The following is a 26,909-nucleotide window of genomic DNA, read 5'->3' as shown; positions in this document are numbered from 1 at the left end:
GGGCAAACTAAGTTTTGGCATGAAACTTGGAATATGTGCATACACACATACAAAGATGAACACTACAGTTTGCAAGTGGGCACCTCTAGTAAATACATGGCTGGGTGACATTCATAGACTTGTAAATCCAATAACCTGGAAAGACTTTACACAGACAGAAGAGTGAGAAAAAGAACTGGGCACCCAGACAGAAAAACATTAGTGGCGAAAATGTAGCTGAAGGCACTGAAAAGAAAGGAGGGGTAGGTGAGAAAGCCTTTTGAAGGATAGAGTTAGACAGTAATCCCTTGGTCGGAGGCTCAGCTACCGACTGTTTCAGATTCTGTCTGGGAAGGCAGCCTGTAAAGTCTGCTCGAAACTCAGAGACAAAAAGAAGCCTTAGCAATGCCAGTGGAAAAGATGCTCATTTATGCAGCAAAGGTTTGATTATGAGTATTCTGATGGACGAGATATGAAATTTCATCATAGGGGAGCTTATCATGTGTGCTTGATGAAGCACAATAAAAGAAGACCACATTTAAGCCCTTCACATGTGCACAATTATTAGCTTGTCCGCTATTAAACCCCAAATAAAATAGCCCACACAACACTTGACTGAGCAACACACACTGCATTAAACTACATGAATATCTGCTCTGGGTGAAAAGTTTCCTGAGGTTAGTTTTCCACTCCCTTTTATGAGTGCTTTGTTCTGGCATCTCTGAGAACCTGTCAGGGCTCATTTAGCCAAGAGGTGTCACCTCAGCACACATTGCATTTTTCAAAAACAAATCGGGCTATGTTAATGAAGCAGTTTGTTCGACTTTGGAAAGTCCACACCTCTTTTTTATTTTCACCTTCTTCATTTTTTTTTATTTTTTTACATTTGCACTGTGGCGGAAAATTGTCAGATCTCAATGACAAGAATGCAAATTGCTCACAGATATCCTCCTGCCCCCACATTAGAAACAGGTCAGCTGTCTGAACTGTGCTCAGCTGGTAACACAGATGAAGCAATTCAAAATTTTACCCTGACCTACTTTCATAATGGTCGCAGCAATGAATTTTATATTGTACTATCGAGTATGACATTGACCTAGTTTTCCAAAGGTGAACTTCATCATCACATTTTTGTGCCTCTGGCTTCCTGGAAATGTTGCTCTTTGTCTTGTGATTATATCTCATCAGGTCAGAGATGTGTACCTAAAAAGGTATAAAAGTGAAAATTTTACCTTCATCTGGTTTTTCAAGGTCAAGATTGTGATCTAATCTTCATCCCCTGGCCTCCCTGAGTATATTTGCTTGTTGTTTCATCTTTCTATCTTATCCGGTTCCTGTGATATGTGCAAAAAATTTACAAAAGTTGAAATTTGACCTTGACCTAGTTTTCTCAAGGTCAAGAGCATCATCTCATTTTCATCCCCTTTGCCGCCTGAGTGATGTGCTTTTTCTTTCATCTTTCTATCTGCAGTGAAGATATTTGGTGGACGGACGGACGAACACACAAACACTGATAATGATAACAGGTGGTTTCCTTTGCTCAATTTTCTTATTACTTTTAGACTGACATGTCTTTTGCAGAATTATATTATAAATAAAAGACTATCAACTTCCTCAACTGACAACAATCTTTATCTTTGATAGCATGTAAGTACAATATATTTAACATTTTTGTTTTTACATTTGGTAACAAAGTACCACTAATGAAGCCCTGTCTCCAAGATATGTTTAAATACAACTGTTGATACATAGTGTAGGGTTTGTTTAAACAAAAGTGTGCTATTTCCATATATTTTTCCATTTCCAAAGTTTTGTTGCTTCCTAAAACTAGCCAGAGACTGGAGCCTGAACCATAGACTTTGATGTTTAGAGTCCTTCACCTGATGTAGTGTTAGACTATACAACACTCTAGATTTGTATTATTAACAGATTTTGCATAACTTTCCATTAAAGATGTCATAAATGATAAACTGACTGAAAATTATATGGAGAAGGATTGGACAGCCTAAAAAGTAAATGAAGTGAAGAAAAAGAGAGAAATGAGAAGTTGGGAGGAAATACAAGAAAAGTATATTGAAAATAGTTTGAGGGTGTGAAGAGGAAAATAAAATACTATTTGTAAAGAAGAGAAACTGAAAAGATAAAATAATTCCTGTACCTTCCAGACACTATCCATTAGACATTACATTTTCCAAGTGGCTTGTAATGTATTGTGGATGTGTGCATCTTCTTATATGATTGTTCCAAAAGTTCCATTCTGCCCTTGTTTCAATTGAAACATTCCTTCTTTTCTCCCAGTGCAATTCGTCAGGAGAAGAGACATGTGGAAGCCAAAAGGAAATAGTTCATGCTGTCATGCATCCAAACCTACTGCAGTAAGTCTGTATTCATTCATTCCTTTACTTTCATACCGCCGCTGTATCCGTCGTAGCGGGTCACGGGGAGCTGGAGCCTATCCCAGCAGGCATAGGGCGTGAGGCGGGGGACACTCCGGGCACGACGCCAGTGCACCGCGGAGCCACGTACAAAGACATACAAACACGCACACACACATTCACTCCTACAGGCAATTTGGCACCGGCCAATCAACCTGAAGTGCATGCTTTTGGAGGTGGGAGGAAGCCAGAGAACCCGGAGAGAACCCACGCGGACACGGGGAGAGAATGCAAACTCCGCACAGAGCGGGACCTGAACCCAGACCCGCCGTGTTGTGAGGCAACAGCGCTAACCACTGCACCACAGTGCCGCCCAGTCTCTTTTTATTCTAAGAAAAAATGACATTGACTGCGCAGGGGACATTGCTATGCAGAAAAGCATATAGCACCATGTTTCCCATACATTCTGTCTACTTTCCCATTCATCTTTCTGCTGTGTGTTCTACCTGAGGATCAGAACACGCTTGACTAATCTAATCTGAAACAGACTGGACTGGGTGTCGGCAACCTGCGGCTCTTTAGCACCTCCCTTGCGGCTCCCTGGAGATTAATCACAAAAGAAAAAATAATCCTCAAAAGAAAAAAATAGATATTCTACTCATAGCTAAAAATCTTTGCAAACAAAACTTATTGTTGTAACTTCCCTACCTTCTGTTACATTATCAACGTTATTGTGATGTTTACAAATTTAGTCAGGCACCTTTTAGGACAGCTCAGGTGCACCGTGGGGTCCTAGACAATGTTTTCGTGTATGTGCCGCGAGTTAGCGATAGAGCGAGTTTCCAACATGATTTACGGAGACTGTTTTCCTGTACAAAACCGAGACGTTGACAAAGTTAAGTTCTGTGACGCTGCAAGTCACTGATTAAATGCCAGAAATCTGAACTGTTCCCTGTATGGCGCCTGCTCTCTGACTGGAGTTACCGCTGTGGATAAGGTGGTTAGAACACACAAAGCGCAGTCCCCCCTAGTCATATTCAGTACTTGTAAAAATTAATATAGACTCAAGAAAGAATATGTAGTTTTATTCTTTTTTGAATATGACTACATTAGGCCTACAGATCAACATTCTGTCAATGAAGGATTGCGTCATAGCCTGCGACGCACATTGCAGCGCGACAATTTGCCAGGCGGGTGGCTGTTGTAAACAAACCAGCGGACGTGTGATGGACCATGGATCCCAAAGGAAAAAAGAAAACGATATCTGATGAGAACAGAGGATTCAAGAAAGAATGGACCCGGGAGATAATAAAATGTTGAAAGCCATTAACAGACTGTGTTGTAAATTCCATTTTGTTACGTTACCATGTTTATTTTTAGTCATGCACCTTTTAAGACAGCTCAGATGAGCCGTTGGGTCCAAGACAATGTTTTTGTGGATGTGTAGTGAGTTAGCAATAGGGGGGGTTACCAATATCATTTACGAAGGCTGTTTTCCCATACAAAAACCGAGTTGTTTTGTAATACTGCAAGTTATTAATTAAATACCAGAAATCTGAACTGTTTCCTGTGTGGCACCTGCTCTCTGACTAGAGTTACCGATGTGGCTAAGGTGGTTCCAACAAATACAGTCCCACTGACTATATCAACAATAGATGGTGATTACACTAAGGATTCATTCATTAAAAAAACGAGAAAAAAAACAGTGATAATACAAAAAATTAAAGACATGTTCCTCTCCTCAGACTGTGAAGGCAAGAACACATAACATCACCAATTAGCAAATCAAGGACATTAATTCAACTCTAGCATTATCAATTAAACGTCGTATGATGTGATCGACATACAGCGCTGTTGTGCAGGTGCTTAAACTCTGATGAGCCGCAAGAAGAAACGATCAAATTAATAGCACCGCTTATTTAAAACACATCACCCTGGGCTTGCGCTAGCCGTTCGCCACTTCGCCATAGGCAAAGTAAATTCCAGATTGGCTACAAGGTTTTCAGACTGTGTAGCCACAGTGGCGTTCTTATTTTTACGGAAAAAAGGCTAAAACTTACAACTTTTTCGCTTGCGAACGGCGCTAGCGCCGCTATTTCTGCTAGCGAACGGCGCTAGCGCCTGTACTTCCACTAGCGAGCGGCGCTAGCGAAAATAGCTCCGCTATTTCCGTATGCCGACGGAATTTAGCCGAAACATGCCGACGGAAATAGCCGAAGTGACCCGAACGCTCCCGATCATTAAATATGCACTCGGGTCATGACCTCCTTTCGTCCAATGAAAAACAAAAATATTGTTTTTTTACAAGGTGAACCCGCGAATTGGTGTACGACAAGGCGAGGACGATCGATCAAAAGAATCCGTTGTTTTATAGTAGAGTTTGTGTTAAAGTCCTCATTAATAAACAAATGGTGAATGCTGAGAGGGGGGAGGAGTGGTGACAGACCGATCAGAAGGTAAATGAAAGATATTATCAATACTTGTTTGTAGTCTTAGACTTGTGTTCCCTCTGACCGGCAGGAATAACCAGAGATGCATGTAAATGTGTATTCACCTCGCTTGCTATTTTTGATGCCTTTTTAAATTGAAATGAAAAATCATGTTATTGAATTTAAAAAAATAAAATAAAATAAACTATGGCATACCGATGGTGTTGGTGGTGGTCAAAGTTAAAATGTCATCTAGTCTAAGTAAAACTTACAAGTAAACATTGAGTAATATTTTGTATGACTGTATTGTCACATAGTAAATGGAAGTTTCAATTGTTGAATCTCACATTCACACCTGCATAAAGTAGGTGTGAACACCTACCGCTTCTCCTTGGCTTTTAACATCTAGATAGACACTGGATTTTATTTTGTCTTATCTTATTTTATTCATTTCATTTCATTTTCATATGACCACCGCTATGTCCGCCACAGCGGGTCACGGGGAGCTGGAGCCTATCCCAGTGGCATAGGGCGTGAGGCAGGGGACACTCCGGGCACGACGCCAGTGCACCGCGGAGCCACACACAAAGACATACAACCACTCACACACACACTCACTCCTACGGGCAATTTGGGACCAGCCAATCAACCTGAAGCACATGCTTTTGGAGGTGGGAGGAAGCCGGAGAACCCGGAGAGAACCCACGCAGACACGGGGAGAGCATGCGAACTCCGCACAGAGCGGGACTCAAACCCGGGTCCGCCGTGTTGTGAGGCGGCAGTGCTACCCACTGCGCCACTGTGCCGCCCATCTTATTTTATCTTATTTTTTTATTGTTCTGATTATATGCTTTTGTTTTTATCCATATTTTATGTTTTTAATTTATTAATTTTACTTATAATATTTGAGCCATTTTGTCTTTTATCAGTAATGTTTGTTTATTCGCCTGTGCAGCACTTTGGTCGACTGCGGTTGTGGTAAAGTGCTCAACAAATAAAGATTGGATTGGATTGGAGAGAGTTCAGCTTGAACTGTTGACTTTAGTATATTTTTGTAGGTAAACTGAACAGAAGATTTTGCCCTCAGAATGCAGGAAAAAAAAAACATTTTCGAAATAACTTCCCGGGGGAGGCCCCCCGGACCCCCCGCGATGAGTGTTGGTCGTCCGCCCGTGCGCCACTGTCTTGGACACAGAGTGTGGCTTTTTGTGGCTTGCTCAATTCTTTTACACTGAGCCACAGTGGCTTAGTCATACTAGCTCCTAGTACAAGCCCAGTCACCTAAACATGCTCAATAAAAGTTTCCAAGAGTGGAAACACTGTTTCGTCACTGGAGCTCAAGCTGACTATATTTGTCAGGGATTTACAGTGAGGCTCTCTTACTTCCCCTCCCTGAAAGAGTCCATCACCATCACACACTGAATGGGGATTATTTTGGAGCGATCGTTGATATGCAAGCAGATTTAAGGAGTTCATCAATGCAACAAAACATCATCACACTTATATATTTGAATAAGCTAACTTGAAAGTCTCACGGTGACACACTGTCACCAACTCCACCCACTACCTGTCAATCAAACGCCCAACCAATCATGGCACCTCTGCCAGAAGGAATCACGTGAACGCAGCAACGAATTCTTAGTGAAACTCCGACTGAAAGAGAGGAAAGGGTTGTGTCACAAAAAGAGCCAATGAAAGTAGGGTATACAAAAAGTATGGCCGTATACACAATGAGTGCGTCTTATATTTGTGACGTCCGTCCGTTTGTGAACAGCAGGGGGTGAAAACTTTTCTAAATGTTGTCGTACTATCGTCAAAAAAATGGGCAAAACTCAACTGAAAAGAATGAAATCACAGCTTTACTTTGCACGTTATTAAGTTTCCTTCCAGTCTTACTTATGTACGCAATCAACAACCAATCTATGGCCAAAACAACAAAGAAACATCATCAGACTGTCCAGTTGTGTTTGTGCTGCAGACTCCTCCAATGAAGACGAGCTGCATCCCTACTGTGATCTCAATTAGTAATGATGATTTTGAAAAGTCTCTCCACCAGATTACAGCCTCAACGGAGTTCAGGGTGGCATTGGCACTGTAAAGGATGTAATGCTGGTTTTGGTTCCTGGTGTCCAACACTTGTAACAGGATGTTTCCAACTCTGGAAAGTTACATCATCAAAACCTTCAACTTTTATTCTTCAAATAAAATGTAGAAATCACTGTTCAAGTAGTATAGTAATCTAGAAGGAATATGCGCTAGCATACATGACATCACGTGCCAAAAAAGAGTACTACAGATGCAGTATTTGCATTGAGGATGTTGATAGAGAAGTACAGAAAAGGCCAAACACAAATGTAGCCACAAGAGTACACAAGCCAGTGTCTTATTGTGCCGGTCCCAAGCACAATAAGAGGGTTGCTTCAGGAAGAGGCCCGGGTTAACAATGACCGCCATCGGTGCTTTTGACCTACAGGTGCTGGTGGAAATTGGACTACTGTTCGTCAATGAGAGGAGGAAAGTGTGATCGTAGGAAGAGAGAGAAGAGGAACAGGACCGTGAGTAGGGACGTTGAATGTTGGTAGTATAACAGGAAAAGGTAGAGAGTTGGTTGACATGATGCAGAGAAGGAAGGTAGACATACTGTGTCTCCAGGAGACCAGGTGGAAAGGTAGCAAGGCTAGAAGTTTAGGAACAGGGTTCAAGTTGTTCTATCATGGTGTAGATAGGAAGAAAAATGGAGTTGGAGAAATCTTGAAGGAGGAGTTTGTTAGGATTGTCCTGGAGGTAAAAAGAGTGTCAGATAGAGTGATGAGTCTGAAGCTAGAAATAGAAGGCGTGATGTTCAATGTTGTTAGTGGTATGCTCCACAGGTAGGATGTGAGCTGGAGGAGAAGGAGAAATCCTGGTCGGACTTTGATGAAGTAACGCAGAGCATACCTAGAAGTGAGAGAGCTGTCATTGGAGCAGACTTCAATGGACATGTTGGTACAGGAAACAGAGGTGATGATGAGGTGATGGGCAGGTTTGGAATCCAGGAGAGGAACGCAGAAGGACAGATGACTTTACAAAAAGGATGGAAATGGCTATAGTGAATACTTTCTGTTTGAATGAGAGGGACCCAAGTGGAAGAGTGAGATCAAGAAGGTGGAGGATTTTAACAGTCCAGTGCAATGGAGAGTGTGGAAAAGAGGTGAAGAAGCGTGTACAGGCAGGATGGAATGGGTGGAGAAAAGTGTCAGGTGTGATTTGTGATAGAACAGTTTCAGCTAAAATGACAGGGAAGGTGTACAAATCTGTGGTGAGACCAGTAATGTTGTTTGGTCTAGAGCAGTGGTTTTTAACCTGGGTTTGATCGAACCCTAGGGGTTCCGTGAATCGGTGTCAGGGGTTTGGCAGAGATGGAGGTCAAGAAAAAACATACACCGAACATACACGAGTCACTGTATACGTTTGACACAGCGTGTCAATTCGTGATGACATCACTGGTTGCAGGTAATCACGCTACATTGTTAGCCTACCTGTGCTACATGGGATTTTGCGGACTCAGTAGTCGATTTATGCCTGTCATGATGGTACATCATCTGATTGCTTTCTTAATATTTTAATTCATAGTAACTATGTTGAGTACATCAGAGGGACAGCACATGTTAGAGGTTTTGGAGATAAAGTCAGAGACGCCAGACTGAGATAGTTTGGACATCTCCAGAGGAGAGATAGTGAATATATTGGTAGAAGGATGCTGAGTTATGAACTGCCAGGCAGGAGGCCTCGAGGAAGACCAAAGAGGAGGTTTATGGATGTAATGAAAGAGGACATGAAGATAGTTGGTGTGAGAGAAGAAGATGCAGAAGACAGGGTTAGATGGAGGATCGATGCACTGTGGCGACCCCTGAAGGGAAAAGCCGAAAGGAGAAGAAGAAGACATAGAACAAGAAAATGATGAAAATAAAAAAGAATAAAAACTAATCCCAAAACAAATCAAGTATTATTCAGGAATCAATGAAGTGAAAACATAAACATGAATAAACACACTGATATTTTTCTTTCCATCAAAATAAACAGGACATTTTTCTGATGGAATTACATTCATACTCTTTGTTGTAGAGATGTCTGCAAATTATGATTGTTTTCTGTTGCTGTCATACCTCACAGCCTCAACGGTTGCTATCACGACTTTAAAGTTTCATTAGAATAATCTCTGTCAGTGCAGCAGTGCGCAATGTTCTATGTTCAACTATTCACAGAGAGGTCCATAAACTGAGGCTAAAAGCGCTTTCCCTGTTTATCTCTACCTCCCCGTACTCAAATTACAACATTTCTTTCTTCGTAACTACAAGTGTAATACCGTACAATGATGTCTGTGTGTATTGTGTGCCCAGAAGATACCTACAAAGAGGTTCAAACTTGCACTATGTATAATTATCATGTACATTATATACTGTTCATACGTATCACTGCTTACGTACTTCTGGTTAGATGCAGTTTGCATTTTCTTGCTTTGTATCTGTGATATATGCAATGACAACTAGAACCAGGGCAGTCACAGACTGCAACAGCCCTACTTGCAACAACCTGACAACATAAAAAAACACATAATAAAATACAGGTACAGGTTATTTTGAGTTAAATCATTTTCAATTATTCATTTAAAGAAATTCATGAAAAATGGGAGTTCGCCCAACCAGTCTACATGTGTTTTGTGGACTTGAAGAAGGCGTTCGACCATGTTCCTCGGGGGGTTTTGTGGGGGGTGCTTCGGGATTATGGGGTACCGAACCCCTTGATAAGGGCTGTTCGGTCCCTGTACGACCGATGTAAGAGTTTGGTCCACATTGCCGGCAGTAAGTCAGATTCGTTTCCATGAGGGTTGGACTCCGCCAAGGCTGCCCTTTGTCACTGATTCTGTTCATAACTTTTATGGACAGAATTTCTAGGCGCAGCCAAGGTGTTGAGGGTGTCCGGTTTGGTGGCCTCAGTATTGCGTCTCTGCTTTTTGCAGAGGACGTGGTGCTGTTGGCTTCATCAAGCTGTGATCTCCAACTCTCACTGGAGTGGTTGGGATGAGAATCAGCACCTCCAAATCTGAGACCATGGTCCTCAGTTGGAAAAGGGTTGAGTGCCCTCTCCAGGTTGGAGTTCCAAGTATCTCGGGGTCTCGTTCACGAGTGAGGGTACAATGGAACGGGAGATCGACAGGCAGATTGGTGCAGCGTCTGCAGTGATGCGGACTCTGTATCGGTCCGTCGTGGTGAAGAAGGAGCTGAGCCGAAAGGCAAAGCTCTCAATTTACTGGTCGATCTGCCCTCACCTATGGTCACGAGCTGTGGGTCATGACCGAAAGAACGAGATCCTGGATACAAGCGGCCGAAATGGGTTTCCTCTGCAGGTTGTCCGGGCTCTCCCTTAGAGATAGGGTGAGGAGTTCGGTCATCCGGGAGGGACTCAGAGTCGAGCCGCTGCTCCTCCGCATCGAGAGGAGCCAGATGAGGTGGCTCAGGCATCTGGTCAGGATGCCTCCTGGACGCCTCCCTGGTGAGGTGTTCCGGGCACGTCCTACCGGGAGGAGGCCCCGGGGACGACCCAGGACACGCTGGAGAGACTATGTCCCCCGGCTGGCCTGGGAACGCCTTGGGATTCTCCCGGAGGAGCTGGACGAAGTGGCTAGGGAGAGGGAAGTCTGGGCTTCCCTGCTTAAGCTGCTGCCCCCGCATCCCGACCCCGGATAAGCGGAAGAGAATGGATGGATGGATGGACAATAGAATTAAAAACATATTATCATATTAAAATACCTACGTATCTTTCCAAATGCTCGTGATTTGTGATTTGTTTTGAATTCAGATTAGTTGTCATGAACGTAGCGCAGGGAGGCAGGACTCAAGTGCACGACACTGAGTGGTAAAATCAGAAAACAAGGTTTATTCCAGGCAAGGTTCGGTATACAGGTAAGGCAGTATCCAGGCAGAAGTATCCAAGGCAGGACGTGAAAAGGCAAGGTTAAAAAACAAGCAAGGTTCAAACACGAAAAGTTATGACAAGAACTATGATGAAAGGCTGGGACGTGATCAATGAACTACAACGAACTGGCGACGAGACAAGACACAAAGGGGAAATATATGCAGGACTAATGGGGGGTGTTTGGACACAGGTGCGGGAAACACAATCAGGGATCAGGTGCACACAGGGGGGGCAAGGCAGACAGGAGCCTGGAACAGAGACAGGGGAGAGTGATCACAGAGACAAGACATGAAACATAGAGAAGCTAATAAAACACTTAACGGGATTCTGACATTACTTTATGTTAAACTTTTGCTCCTTATAATTTAATCCTTGAGGAGAAGAATAAGAAAACACTTTAAAGAACTCTTGACCAGTTTTTAAGCCCATCCAACAACATTAAGAGTCAGTGGTTGTTTTTGGTGATTTACTGTATCGTACTGTAGCATGTAGCTGCCCTGTAAAGTGAAGGAAGAGGAGGTGGAGGAGGGAGGAATTATTGTAGGTCAAAGGCAGAGTTGTCATCAGAGATATGGTTGCCACTACTACTATCATCACTAGCCTTTGCTCTATGATCCATGATAAACAGTAAAGTATCTAAGTTACGAAGCCTTACGCTCTGAGTTGCTCACTGAGACAACAACAACGAGAAGAAGATGGGGAGGTGAGTGTTGGAGATGCACGACAGCTGCCCCCACAGGAGTTGTGGCAGATAGCAGCACTGCAGGACCATAGTCAGATATGGAGGCGTACATTTGTTCATATTTCCGCATGTTCATAAGTCGTTTGTTTGTTTGTTTGTTTGTTTGTTTGTTTGTTTGTTTTAATTAATCATCGGTTCTAATATCGTTGATTAATTGGTATGCTTGTCAGTGGTACAATCATTTTCATCAAATCATTCTGCTACAATTTTGTGGCCACTTGGAGGCAGTGCAGCAACCTCTTAACAATGTACAGTACGTAGAGCAATCATTTATACCCATAGGATTCCACAGCAGTTCATTCAGTTATTCATCTCAAAGTTTTTCTTCCCTGTCTTTGAAGATGTCATCATGCTCTCAGTAAGTGCTCCGCTTGTCACCTGACAATGACAAAACCACGATTAAAATTGTAATGAATGAACCTTGAAACAAATAAGGGTATGTCTGGGCACTGTTTAATGCTGTCTGTGTAGTATTGCATTGGTGAAATAAAAGTTTGCATTTGGAAAAATTAATGTTAACTATTTAATGTCGGGCAATGGTACAGTTGCTATCCACTACAGAGTACCTAACACTTCAGCATTTGCTTGAATATTCTAACGCTTTTTGAGGGGTTCCCTCCGAGTTCTCTAATTTCTTTTCACCAACAAAAAAATACAGGTGAATTGTTGACTCTAGACTCATTTTAGGTAGGAATGTTACTGGGATTGGTTGTTTTCTTTCTATGTAGCCCTATGATGAACTGGCAACTATGCAACTCCACAAAGGACAAAGGCTACAGAAAATGAATGAGTGTAATGTATTCAGCACAATTTTGTTATCGTCTTAATAACCCCAGGATTTCACACATTGACTTCATCTCAAACATTTTAACATATTTATACTACAGTAGTATATAAACATAAAAACATACATATACACAAAGACAACACACACATCACTATCAGCGTATCATCAGCCAAGGCCATCAACTTTCTCCAGCAGTGATAGCAACACTAGAACAGACAGTAGCAACTTCCCCCCAGGAAACAGGATGTCCAAACTCTCTGCACACTCAGATCCCTAAGAAAAATAAAGTACAAAATCACAATGGGGCAATCGGAAGCCTAAGGGCCACCCAAATTTCAGTTAGCCTTTTGATCATCCATTCTTTCATGTCTATGTCTTTTCAGAGGCACAAATGGTTCAAAGTTAAATAGAATTTTTACAAAGTTTGTAATAAGAGGAATTGATAAAGAATAATATGCAAAATTATGTTTGTAATTAGTCAAATTTGTTCTGTTTCTCATTCTTAATTATGCCCATCGTTCATTTCATGTATGAAGATGTGTAATTCATTATGATTAATGCCATTAAATCTCAAGCAGTATTGCATGACAATTGTCCATACTTATGTTGGGAACTTTTACTCCAAGTTGTTTGGATTACAAATCATTTTTCGACTGTCTTCTTTACTGTTTTAACTTTACACCAAATGATTGAGGCAGACAGTGATAAACCCCTTGACTGTCATTCAAACAAGAGAGCTTGTTTGAAGTTGAAACTCATATTTCCATATCCATCATATAAAAATATGTGACAATCAATACGCAGTGTTCTTTCACCCACAACTGAAAGCTAAAATGTGACTGTGGTCATGGAATGCATACATAAAGATAGGAAGTAGTTTTTAATTATGTGTATCAATAAATATAATATTTATATGGCTCACCACTACATTATAGTATGATATTAACCTTTTAAGGAATCCTCGTTTCCTTCTTACAGAAACGTTTATGCTACTTGGCAGAAATTGTGGAACTTGATTTAATTAGAAGTGACTTATTTATTATTTTATACTTTATTCAGTGGATGCTTGTCTATATTGTATGACTGTGTTGGCAGGTGTAAGTGAAGTACAGTTATGATAGCAAAACATTGACTGGACCTAAAATCAACAAATGATCCTCCTGCCCTCCAAGGCCATATGATTTCCTCTGCCCATGAACTCCATGAGTACGCCTACCTTTGATAAACAAAACTGTATACACATAAAATTATAATGTATTTCTACCATATGCGCTCTTTCTTTTTTAATTTTTCTCTAAGCATAGCAGGAAATAAAGGGCAGGACTGTTGGAGTGTTCATCCATACAAGGTGCTCCCTGCTACTGGACCAATTCTGTCCAAAGAGGAAAAGTAGAGTTTCTGTTTGTGTCATCCATACGTGAACTTGAATAAACTCTTCACCAAAACATCATATGATTCATGAGGCTCAAGCAGACACTCAAATATTTAGATGAACTAAACTTTAGTGCAGGATTTTTAAACCAGGTTAAAAATCATCCGTAATGTAACTAAAGCTTTTATTCCCAGGGATATTTAAAATTGTTTTATTTATTCATTTATTTAATTTATGTTATTTCTGTCATTACCAAAATTTGGGATCTTATAACATCTTCTTGTTGGATAGTGAAAATCGGACAGACATTCATAACACCCAAAAAGGGAGTCCTGATAATGATGGAGTTTTCTTCAGATATCTGAAACCATGAGTTTTGAGGAGACTGGCAGGTGGCTGTTTGTTGATTTCATACCTGATAAAAATTATGAAGTTCTTACAATCATATTTCAAATAAAAGAATGACAGCCATTTATATCCTTGATGGTTCGGCAAAAAATGGGAATATTTACATGAAATCCCTAACCCTAACACATTTTGCCCAACAGACCAAATTTTTTTCTTTGGGAGACGAGCAACCATACTGTAGCACAAACTATTGTGTTTAGCTCAGAGTGCATGTAAAAGAAATGTTCTGTCTTTACAACACATATGTCAAAGTCAAGACCCGCGGGCAAGTTCTGGCCCGTAGCAAATTATTTATGGCCCGTAATTACTATTAGGACTGGCCCTAAGGCCACTTCAGCCCGCTGGTGTTTTGCACGCACCGAAACTACATTCCCACAATGCAACGGTAGCGGAAGTCACTGCAGCCCAGCCATGTCTGCGTAGGTTCTCTCCGTGTTCTTTGGCTTCCCCCCACCTCAAAAAACACACGCTTCAGGTTAATTGACCGGTCCCAAATTGAATGAGTGTGTGCGTCTGTGTCTCTGTGTAGCTCCACCTTGCACTGGCATCGTGCCCAGAGTTTCCCCTGCCTCACACCCTAAGCCAGCTGGGATAGGCTCCAGCTCCAATGCGACCCGCGACAGTGGATGGGAGCGGTCATTACAATGGTTGGATGGATGTTTATCAGCAGTCAGACCGGAGGTTGCATTTAGCTACCCCCCTCCTCAAAACTGGCTAAAAGGAAGGTGGACACTGACAGCAGGGGGTTTCAAGCCAGATGGGAGTCGGAGTGTAAAAGGTGCACCTGTGTGTCTTCTGCTGAGTTTGCCCGTTTCATCCCCGACACAATGCCCCAGCTGAAAATCTAAGCTGCTCTGACGCTCTGTTGAGCAGCACAGACCTGTGTGAACAACTGTTCTCTCTGATGAAGCCGAACAAAACATCACACAGGAGCCGTCTGAATGATAAACACCTTCACTCAATCCTGAGGATTTCCTCAGCTCAGAGCCTGACCCTGAACATTCATGAACTTATATGACAGATTAGAGACCATCAAATATCAGGGTCAGCCTCAAACAAGTGAGCATCACAGAACAGTAACGTATTTTCAGTTTTAAATTCAGTTAAATGTTTACATTTGTTTCTACAAGACGTGATGTCCTTTTACCGCTACAGTGGAGCACAGAAGAAGGGAGATAGCATAGCTCCAAACGAAGGGAGGTTAACGAGGAAAACCGCTGGTTAACAATGAGTGGAGAGAGGCGCGCGGAACGGAGATGGATGGACCGTCTCTGTCGCTCCGTCACTGCCTTGCTACCAAGAAAAAAAGTTCATTTGGAGCCTTGCCATGAGAAAGAATACAACTGTTTAGATTTTTTTCATCTTACTATTTGAAAGCAGTGATTGGTAGAATCGCAGAGCAGCACAATAATTATTTACAATGTTTTAATTTTTTGCAAATAATGCATTCCTATTGTGCATGCACAATATTATTATTGTGCATACAATAATGCACGCACAATAATGTATGGCGGAATTGATCTTCCTATTCCTCCAACCAGACATGTACAGGTACAATATGTCAAAAAGTTCAATGGTTTTCATCTCCAAATATATGTCAGGCAAAACTGTTTTCAGAAAACATAATAAAGACAGTGCCTTGGCCTACTAGGTTGGCAGTGACTCATGTGAGAGACTTTAAATCAGCTTTTGAGCTGGTCATGCCTAATTCAATATCATGCTAGAAAGGACTAATCTAGACGGTAGGAAGTGGAAGGAGCTGGACAAAACACATTTAGATGCATATTTGGAGCTCCTCGTCCTGGCTGGGGTCCATAAGTAAAAGGACAAATCAACAGCCAGCCTGTTGGATGCAGACAGGCAGGGAGGAGATTGAGCCACAGTGGAGGAGATCCAGGAGATTATTGCAACTAGTGTGTGTGTGTGTGTGTGTGTGTGTGTGTGTGTGTGTGTGTGTGTGTGTGTGTGTGTGTGTGTGTGTGTGTGTGTGTGTGTGTGTGTGTGTGTGTGTGTGTGATCCTGAGAGCAGTGTGTTTGTCTTGTGATCAGCAAAAAGACACCTTAGTTAAGGAATCATGGCCGTCTTGTTTCTCGATTACTTCTGTGGGAAAAGGGAAGAAGAAGAGGTGCCACATCTGCAGGCTATTTGACGTGAAGACAAGCATGACCTGCGTGAAATGTGCCAAATTCATTTACACAAAACACAGTGTGGTGACATGTCACTCATGGGCTTTGTAGATGAACAGACAGCAGACAGACTTACACACATACACACAGATACACACAAACACACCTTTATATCTGCTATTGCTTGTTAGGTTTTTTTTTTCACTCGCGGTTCATAAACAGTGCATATATGCAAAACAAAATCTAACTGTTTTGTTTCAATGGTAGATGTTCAATGTAATCCTGGTGTGTTATATGTTAGTATTTCAAAAGTAAAAATATGGTGAAACAATAAGAAAAGTTGTATTTTTCATGGAAAACGAGTGAATTATCCTAACAGAACCATTACCTGAGACAGGTAAGGAAGAACATGGCACTAAAAGTTGATTGAATAGTTAGTAATCGAGTTAGTAATAACATCTAAACAATACTCGTAGGAGTTTTTTGGTTTAGGAAAACTTTGGGGTAAACATGCACTGGGTCAAACCGACCCGCAACATCAATGTTGTGTGTAACAGATGAACAGAAGGAGGGTTAACTGACTAAAAAGTAAAGTGTTTATCAAAAGACACTTCCTGAATTAACATGATTCAAAAACAGAAGCACTCTGAGGCTGTAATAGAGCCACAATTTGGTGTGTTTCTTTGTTACCCCATGAATGTCTCTGTTGATTTCATTAACTTAAGAGCATTGACAATATTGACAAAAAATGTCAAAAGTTAATGAAAAATAAATGAAAATTTGATGACACCGATAACAGTCATTGATTTTATGCAGTAAGACAAAAAAATTAAAAACTCAGATGTCTCAAATCATTCCACATCAGTTCTACCTAAGAGGCTTTGTAGCAACATTGTTGGTCAGAAGGGTCACTGTGGCTGACCCCTGTTTGTGAGAGGGCCATAGGTATCCAGGGTTATTTCTCAGGGAGGCACGATGGATGTGAAGAGAGGTTTGAGGGAGACAAACAGAAATAATGGTCAGTTTGTTTGGGATTCTTGAGAGAAGATAGCAGTTCACATATCCTTTCTAATGGGAACCAGCTGACTGCTAATAAGGCCACTGCCAGGCTTGGACTATTTGCTTTTGTTGTGGACCTAAAGAGAAGGGGGTTACTGTTTATTGTCCTTCATTCTCTCAAGCCCCTCAAAAGGAGGCTCGAGGAAAATTATACAGGGTTCAGTTTACTTTACTGGACATTATCAGGGTTTTCCCAGAGTGAGAGATTCGCTGATGCACCATAAAGTGAACAAATCCTCCAGATGTGCTGACTAACCAGCAGTGGTCTACTTGACAAACTTGTAACTGGGTTCTGAAACCGGTTTTAGCCAGATCTGACAGTCTCATCAGAAACGCAAAGCGCGGTGGTCTTCATATGTTTATTACTCAAAAAAGAGAACATATAATCAACAGAGCGTAAGTCCAAGTCAGTCAAACACCATATCTGTGTCTCCCGTTAAAGCAGTGCTTCTCATTTATTTTCTGTTATGTCTCCCTAGGAAGAAGAAAACAATATGTGCCCCCCCCCCCACTATCCGCCACAACTATAAATAATATCAATTGTCTAAAAAATTGTTTTATGTACACCGCTGCATAAAATTGTATCCTTATTAACAATAAAAAAAGAAGAAATATAGCTCAACTTATAACAAACAATAATATCATTAACATTATTTTTTAGTCAATAACAGAAAAGATTTTAAGTGCACCAATTTGCCTGAAATAAAAAAAAACCTTGTTAAACTGTAAACATTTTTGACCAACTTATTGTATTATTTGATACTGAAAAATGAAATTAAATAAAATTAATAAATAATAACATTCAAATTCAGTTCAGCAAAATTAACTGAGGAGCACAACATATAAAAAGCCTTAACCTAAAAACAAAAATGATTGAGACAATGTGTGCTGATTTCTCTTTCTTTTTTTATCAAAATTAGGAAGTCAGGATTAACGGCTACAATGAACACGTTTAGGTAGTGCACAGCTGTTCAGAGTGAGGTTTGAAGCATAATACTGAACTCTCAAATTCTGCTCAATGTTTCAGCTCCTCTGCTATGGTAGGGGTTTTTTTGCAATGAGCAATTTGGTACGCCACCCTATATGATGCTAACAAGGTTTGCTGGTTTACTGAAGTAGAATTCACAAATTGTGATGATTTTTGGCAATATTTGGCACATTTTCGCTGGAAAAACCCCAGTGGCTTATCAGCGTGATTGGGGTGTAATGTCTTTAAATGGCGCCTTACTTTATTTGACTTCATGCTGTCCGCTGCCGGCATAAACACACCGGTCTGTAGTCAAAGTGAAGCCCAGCGCTACAGACGCTTCGTCATATTTCCTTGTCTTAGCTTTCGGGTGACCTGCTTTTCTCTCAGTATCTTCATCTCGCCTGCCTTTCTTTTCATCCCTGTTTAAAATAAATTCATGTTGACTCTTGAGGGTTTGGTTATGGCACCTCATATCGCCTAACCCTACGAAGTGGAGCTAATATACTCCCTGTGCACACTATGGCAATGAGAGCCCCACTGCTAGGTACTGTAGTGTATATGCAATTACACTTTATTCTAGAACAGCAAAAATTGTTCCCCAGGGTCACACTCGCCTCCCTGACATCACACTGTGACCCCCTGTAGGGGGGCGCACCTCGATTCTGGAAGCACTGCGTTAAAGGGAGTTATTCTATTTGCTTTAGGAGCTTCTGTTGTTTCTTTCTTTGCTTTTCCTGCTAATATTACATTGACCCTTCAAATGCTTGCAAGATATTGCTGCTGTCTACGTGCCTCTCCTCGATGGGTGGGGAACAAGTATAGAAGACAGGAAATCCAAAGGCCTGGAAATCCCACTCCCACTTCAGCAACTAAACTGCTAATTCTACCTGGCCTATCTGCCATGCCTCTCAGTTAGGAAGCATCGCTGTTCACGAATCATGAATTCACCGACCGTTGTGCAAACTTGACAGACGACAACTAGAAAGAAGACGCAATTAACAAGACAACTCCTATAAAGAAATGGATTTGTAGGTGGTGGTCACAGACAATTCCCTTCTTTGTGTAATTTCTGATTGACCCTCAGCTAGTTTACCTTTTTCCAGTGCCCTGGCCACTAGTGGGATCATGAGGAGGTATCATCAGCCATCAAAATTTGCTCAGGTAATGCAAATACTTCCTGATGGACATTGAAACAACACACCACAGACTGTCCAGGTTAGACTTTTTAACTAATTATGAATAAATCTTTAAAATATCTGTGTTAATGTGAACATTTCTACCTAATTCATGTCACATATATAATTGCTGATGCAGTACCAACTGTTTACGTATGAAGGGGATCATTTAAGTTATTGTAACTTTACTGTACTGGAGGTTGTAAATATGGGTGTGGAGTAGTCATAAATTCTGCTATTTGCATCAGAACAAGTATGAGCTTACAATTAGCAGACTAATATTCTAATTCCGGGGAGGATAGAATACGTTTATATTTGTGCTTTGTAGGCTGTGTCTCCCTGTATGAATTATGAGATACGTCTATGTCTGTGTCTGGTTTCCTCTGCCAGAAAGTTTTTGCTGCTCATCCAAAATCAACAGAGTGAGTACTCATTTTCTGCAGGGAGGAAATAGATAAATAAGAGTTTGTTGTCACTGTCAAGCTCCATGTCTTTTTACACCAAAGAAACTAGCCTGTTTTGTGTTGGCTGGGCTTCTGTTCCGCCATATAGCACGTCAACAGTTCTTTTGTAAACTACTTAATTTTGGGAAAAAATTCAAATTTCTGTGTCTGTTGAACAACAAATATTTATTGAACTTTACTTTAAAGAAACATCTCCTGGATGCACTGGGACGCATCTTCAGTGATGTATCCTGAGGTCATTGGGTGTTTCAGGTCTCGCAACATCAGACACCCTCCCCCAGGTGACCCAGCTGGGGTTGATCATGCCCCGACTTGCGTCCCAGTAGAAACCCACAGATCTGCTCTTTTGAGCCACAGCCACCTCGTGGCTTTCTTTGCAGCTTCGCTAGCGGATTTTAATGGCCCTCTTCTTGGCCGCCCCTGTCACACCCAAACGGCCTAGGACTTTGCAGAGAGAACATCCTGCAAAGCCTCTACAGCCAACTTCTATTGGCTCGTAGAATGTCCTCCAGCCCCTGCCCCTGCACTCCTCCACCAGTTCCTGATATTTGGCACGTTTCCTTTCGTTGGCTTCCTCAATGCGATCTTCCCAGGGCACAGTCAGTTCCAGCATGATCAGGTGTTTTGAAGCCTCAGAGGTGATGAACATTTTCTCTAAATACCATATGTCATTTTCAAATTTTTAACTGGCTTCATCCAATGGCAGCATCACAAAGACTCAAAATGACATTGAACATTCCCATCAATTCCATTTTTTCAGATCAACTAAGTGTATGATAGTAAATGTACAGAAATTAGTCTCAAATTAGTAATATGTAATTCAAAGCAAGCATTTTCCCATTTTTCCGTTTGTCTATCTGATTTTTTTTTTGTTCTAGAAAAGACATTGATGATTCAGTTTTGTTTGTGTATGAAGGGTGAATATTTAACTTCGTTGAACCCTGAAAAAAACAAAGCTACATCACTGCTATGTCAAGCCTTGCCTTTCCATTACATGACAAATGTAACTCTAATGATGTTTATAATGGAAAATTAAATTACACTGCTTTTTATATATGAAAGAATAGTGCAGTTCACAAAATGCACAAGGAAGAAGAAGGACGGCAATAAAAAAAACCCTCATAATTGCCAAGAAAAGTTCTGTGTAGGAAGAGACGGCGTCAGAAGATGGCAAAAATAAATCTGCATAGAAGCACACACAAACAAATCAAAACCAGTGACGACAGAAGAATTTAACTTCAGAGCAATATGTTACTACAAAACACTGACCTCCATTCAGACAGTAGTTTGAGGGGTAACACAGCCAACTGAATTATTATAACTGAATGTCTCTGAGCTTTAAAATACAGTCAGTCTGTTTATTCCTATAAATTAATGAAGTGCAATATAATGGAACATGCTTTTGAAATAAACAACCAAATTGTAAGTGTAGAGAGATTAGTGGATGACTGTCATATCGATATACTGTAGCGGAAGCTACATTGGTTCAGTGCATCAGGTTGATTCATGTTAGTTATCATAAATGAAGTCCCTCATTCAGCATAAAACATCCATAGAAAGTTTGTGCAGTAACCGGCTCTTCTTTAACTTCACTCAAAGTCATTCTTGGAAAAAAAGGCACTTGATACTGATTTAAGAGCATCAACCACTTATATAAATTGGGACCTTGTTTTGCTTGACATTGAGATAGATCTGCTCTCTGTTTCTTGAAAAGCTTTCACTGTCTGTGTGTGGTGAATGCTTAACAATCTGGACTTTCACCTGCCCGGTTCAACCTCAACGACCAAAGAATTCCTCGAGGAGGACACATAGAGGACTCTGTGTAGAGCAGCAGGAAAATGTGCATGAGGTTGACTAGATATTCTCATAATGATTGATTGATTTTAATATTAAAAAACCATTGCATGTTCTCCCCGTGTCTGCATGGGTTCTCTTTGGGTTCTCCGGCTTCCACCCACCTCCAAAAAGATTTGTTTCAGGTTAATTGGCCGGTCCAAAACTGACCATAGGTATGAGTGTGTGCATGCGTGTTTGACTTACTCTGTGTGACTCCGAGGCACACTGGCGTCGAGTTTCCCCCGCCTCACGCCCTAAGCCAGCTGGGATAGGCTCCAGTTCCCCGTGACCGCGACAACGGATACAGCGGTTTGGAAGGTGGATGGGTGGATTAAAATCCTTTGGTACAGCAGCTATCATAGGGTCTTTAACATTTAATTAACAGTACCACAATAGTTTAATGAATTTAGCCTTTTCATGAAGTCTATCTTAAATATACCTGATTGCTGACCTTCAGACATGAACAGAGGCTCTCAGTCAGTGTGAGACTGTTTGGGTTGAAATCCCTGTAATTTTTATGACACCATACAATCTAAGAAGTAAAAATTAATTGTCCAAACTCGGAGAGCACAGTAAGTCATAGGGAGTTACAGTCTAATTGACAAACCTTTGCCACTCTGAGATTTAATAAGATATTAATACTGCTTTCATTCTCAGAAAACCCCCAAACTAATTGATGTATTTTTATATTTGCAGTCACATTACTGCTATTATAATGACTTTCCTCCTCAGGCTGTTTATTGTGAACTTTATAAGTGGTTCTTAAGCTTTGATGGGTATATCTTGCCTCAGAAGACTGAATTGCCAATAGTTTTTATAATAGATAAGGCAATGATATTGACAATGGAAGAAACCAATTAAAAAGAATAGTATCAGTCAAATAAAGGTTTATTTTGTTAACGTAAATTGTTTAATTTAACTTGATTGCACTCCTTATCTCCAGCTTCCACAGATTTCTCCACACGTTGTCAGCATGCAGGTCACATTTTTATACATTTGTCCTAAACCAAACACACAGTACAAAGGAATGATACAAGAAAAATATATTCATACATGATTAAAACAAGTCTGCAACAGCAAATGCCTTTACAAGGGTAACATGATAGCTGTCTGGATTGTAGTCAGAGGCTTTTACTTGACTGAATGATATTCTACATCTATGTGATGCACTGGAATCTAGGTGAAGTGGACAGAGTTGGTGCTGCCAATCCCTATACATTTTCTTCATGCGACATTTTCACCTACTGTCGGCATCTGTCCATGATGAGATTCTGGTCGTCTGTTCTACAAAAAAATGAAAGGACAGATGCAACAACTTCATGAAAAGACTAATGCATTGCAGCTTATGGCCTTCATCAAGATCATCATCAAACTCATTATAAACAACAATTAAATGGGTAAAAACAGGAATGAGTACATCAGAGGGACAGCACATGTTAGAGGTTTTGGAGATAAAGTCAGAGAGGCCAGACTAAGATGGTTTGGACATGTCCAGAGGAGAGATAGTGAATATATTGGTAGAAGGATGCTGAGTTTTGAACTGCCAGGCAGGAGGCCTAGAGGAAGACCAAAGAGGAGGTTTATGGATGTAATGAGGGAAGACATGAAGGTAGTTGGTGTGAGAAAAGAGGATTCAAAGGACAGGGCTAGATGGAGGCAATTGATTCGCTGTGGCGACCCCTGAAGGGAAAAGCCGAAAGGAAAAGAAGAAGAAGAAATGGGTAAAAACACCAAAGGCCAACTGTCATGAACATCTGCACACCCAGGTTTGTTAAGTGGTCTTACGGTTTCAGGACTTTCATTGTTGGAATGCTGACAAAGATGTATTATGGGGACAGTAACGTGCGGTGAGGTTCATGCCTGGTGAGGCACTATTTCATCGTAATCAGATTTACAAACAGTGTAACTTATTCACCATTTAATAAGCAACAGTGAGTGCGCTAACTTGAAAGTTTCAGAACAGAATTATTTACAGATACAAAATGTAAAAGACAAATAAGCACATTTGATTTTAAAAAACGTTATGTTGTACCTACATGTTTGCTTATATGTTACATTTACTTATTAATGAAGTCCGTGCGCAGCTCCTTCTGAACAAAAGCAGCGAATAAATTTTGAGTTGAGATGTGTAATCCTCCATTTTTTTAGTAAGGCAAGGCAAGCGAAAAACAAATGAATGGCTTCATTGACTTGCTGACTATAGATTGTAGTTTGCTGTCACTTCTTCTGCAGCCGAGGAACAAGAATCCTTGGACGAATCCCTGAATCACCAGCGCCACCTACCATGAGGCAGGAGAACTCCGTGCCTTTTCCCAGTTATTTCAGGACCGCTCAACTCAAGAAAGAAGTGACACACATACAGTTGTTGACAAAAAAAACACTGTACATTATATATATTAGCTAAATTGTGGAAATTTAGTTCATAGAGCAACAGTGTTTGAACATTTTAATAGCGACCTACAGAGATATAGCATTACGGGAACATCAGATTTTGTCCGTGAATTTGAGAAGTGCAGCAATGGAGACCTTGAGTTTGTGCAGTTGAGGCCTACCATCTGCATTTTGAAGTGACAAATCTAAAGCATCTATTTCAACAAGAAGATGTGTAAAAAGATACAATTAAAAACTTGATAAATGCTTTTTAAATATATGCATTTACAGACTATGCAACAATGGATGAGAGGGCAGTATAAATGACATGTGTGTGAATGGTGATTGCATCCTGTGTAAAGGTACATTTTAAAATAATTTTGAGATTTCCCAGTAGTTTGTTTTTACAGTCACACATTAGCTAGGTAACAAATGTGTGGTTAGGTTTAATTGACCAGTTACAGTACAAAAGGATGCTGTAACTAGGCAACTGTCTTTGAAAAAAATATCAAATCTTCCACGAAATATATCTATGAGTTAAGTCAAAGCCTCACACAGACAGGAAAGTTGAAACCCAACTTCTTCAGCTACTGGAGCATGTTAACTTTAGCATAGCATTTAACTTTAGCATAGCAGATTTATGATTAAAAAAGATTGTAATTGTCTTAACTTTTTACATCATATTTAGTCTCAAATTTGCCTAATAAGGAATGAACTGGCTACTACAGATGCCAATTTTGGCATTTTATCTGAGAATATGTATCCTTGTCAGTTAGGGTGATGTCAGATGTCAGGTTATTTCTAATAAATACTAACTAATTGATGCAGTTAACAGAATCACAATAGTTTTAGAAGTTGCATTTCAACTCATTAAATGAAGTATTTTGGATTTTGCTTGAGTTTAACATCTAAGAATAGCCCTCATTGTGTTGCAAGTTAATTCAAATGTCAAAAAAAACCAAACAAAGCCAAATTGTCATGGTAATGACGTGAGACCATAAAACTGTTGCACATTTAAGCGAGAGAATGCAGTTTTCTGACTGTAGCCAAGAAGGGTTCATTTCCTCCACTGGAACCAAGACTCTTGTCAAACAAATGCAGCACTACACTTATTTGTTTGGTGGAGCAAACAGGGCATTTAGGGTAAGCCATGTTCATCCAAGTCTTCAGAGTTTATGTAGTGTCAAAAAGTTCCTCTGCTCCAGAGCGGAGTTTACCTGTGGAAACATCATAAATAGAGTGACTTTAAAACCCTGTAATCCTGGCCCTCTCTAAAAAAAACAGAGCAGCTAGAGAGGGATTTTTTTAAACTGCCACAGTAAACCTGTAGTTGGATAGAGTTTCCAGGCTGAGGGAAAGAATCACTGTGGCTGGCACCTTAACTAACTCCATCGATTTCTTAACTTTCCCTCACTGTTCGGAACCAAAACATAGGAAGTGTATGTATGTAATGCCTCCACACACATGTTCCCACCCTTAACCCACTGCTCCCAATGAGGACAAATCAAAATGACCGAACTGAAACCTCATATGGGTTCAGCAGCTCTTCTTTGAGAAGAACATCACTATTAGAAAAGCATGTGGAAAATGTCTGGAAAAGCTTAAATGTCCACATATGAAATCAATGAAATTAACAGATATCACAATAAAAAGTCAAACGATACAAAAAGCTTTTGTCAGTCTGTTAATCATCCAGTACTATGGTAATCCTATATTGGTTACTGCAGAAAAAGTGACTTTTTTTTGCAGTCTTTAGAAAAATCAGACACTTTGCCCAACATCCTGTTCTGAAGTCTAGCAAGCTGAAACATAATCAGCCAAATTAGTAAAAATGTCTGACTGGACTTCACTGACCATTTAGTCAAGCAGGCTGTCTGTGCAGTGGGCGTAAAGAACAACATAACCAGGAAATAGTCTCCAGCTTGGCATTTTCTGCATCTGTGTATGACCAGAGAGCGCTCCACAATTCTACATTAGAAAGAACGGCATCAGAAGAAGTGGCCAACCCGGGTTTCACATTGTTAACAAATATTTAATTAATTAGTTCAAAATCTAAGCATCCTGACAGATTGGTCAATAGATTTTTTATATCTAAACCAGCTTCCAAAGTGTGAGGAACTCTGAATTTAATCCAGGATGGTTGTATGTGTAATATTCTTTTTCTTGTCTTTTACATCTTGAATAATGTTTTTTAAGAGACGTTTATCATAAAAGATAAAAGCTATTTTAAATAATTTGGTTCTTGCCTCTGACTGAACTGCATCATCATGTCAAAAACTCAGCCCCCCACCACCAATGCTCTTGTCTTTCATCTCCCTGGCCTCTTTTCATGTGACTTACAGGAAAGGCCTGAAATGACTGGCCACAGGTGAACACAGAAGCCATTCAACTCATGTCTGGAGTTATTTACTGGACTTCTGCCACTGGCCTATTAGAGCTCACTGGTCTACCATGCTAATCCACTGAGGGGGTCCATGCTGGAGCTTTGAAACATACACAAAAAGTGCTGAATAGATGTGACTGGATGCATAAATATTTAGCCATCCACTGATCTAATGATAGAGGGCAGGTTCAGATTGCCAGTTACAATTAAAGTTCTTTTTTTCTTCTGCTGTTAGGGAGTCTTACAAATGGGTCTGCACAGCTGTATATAATATGCCATAAAAATGAACAAAATTTTTTTGTAGACTTTTTACAGCAAAGTTATAAACTCAATTTACCAAAGGGAAAAGAAGGGGCTAAAAGAGAGAACATCTCTACATCAAGACTTCAATTTGGTGTGTGACTGAGTCCATTGTTGTGGAATAAGCCCATTACAAATATAATGATGCCAGTACTTCCCATTTTACGATTTTAGATAC

At 40.6% G+C, this 26,909-nt stretch overlaps 1 long non-coding RNA gene across 1 annotated transcript in view; it reads left to right on the top strand.

Annotated features, from left to right (window-relative positions):
- Nucleotides 1-3,878, top strand: part of LOC137595111 (uncharacterized) — a 29,968-nt gene extending 26,090 nt beyond the window's left edge. The window contains exons 3-5 of the long non-coding RNA XR_011035385.1: nucleotides 1,451-1,505; nucleotides 2,278-2,354; nucleotides 3,468-3,878. This is a non-coding gene — a long non-coding RNA (uncharacterized lncRNA). The remainder of the gene's footprint in view (nucleotides 1-1,450; nucleotides 1,506-2,277; nucleotides 2,355-3,467) is intronic.
- Nucleotides 3,879-26,909: the final 23,031 nt, after the last annotated feature.

The sequence above is a fragment of the Antennarius striatus genome, chromosome 5 (genome assembly GCF_040054535.1).
Source record: "Antennarius striatus isolate MH-2024 chromosome 5, ASM4005453v1, whole genome shotgun sequence".
In the NCBI taxonomy this organism is placed as follows: Eukaryota; Metazoa; Chordata; class Actinopteri; order Lophiiformes; family Antennariidae; genus Antennarius; species Antennarius striatus.
This window is presented reverse-complemented; position numbering and strand designations above follow the sequence as displayed.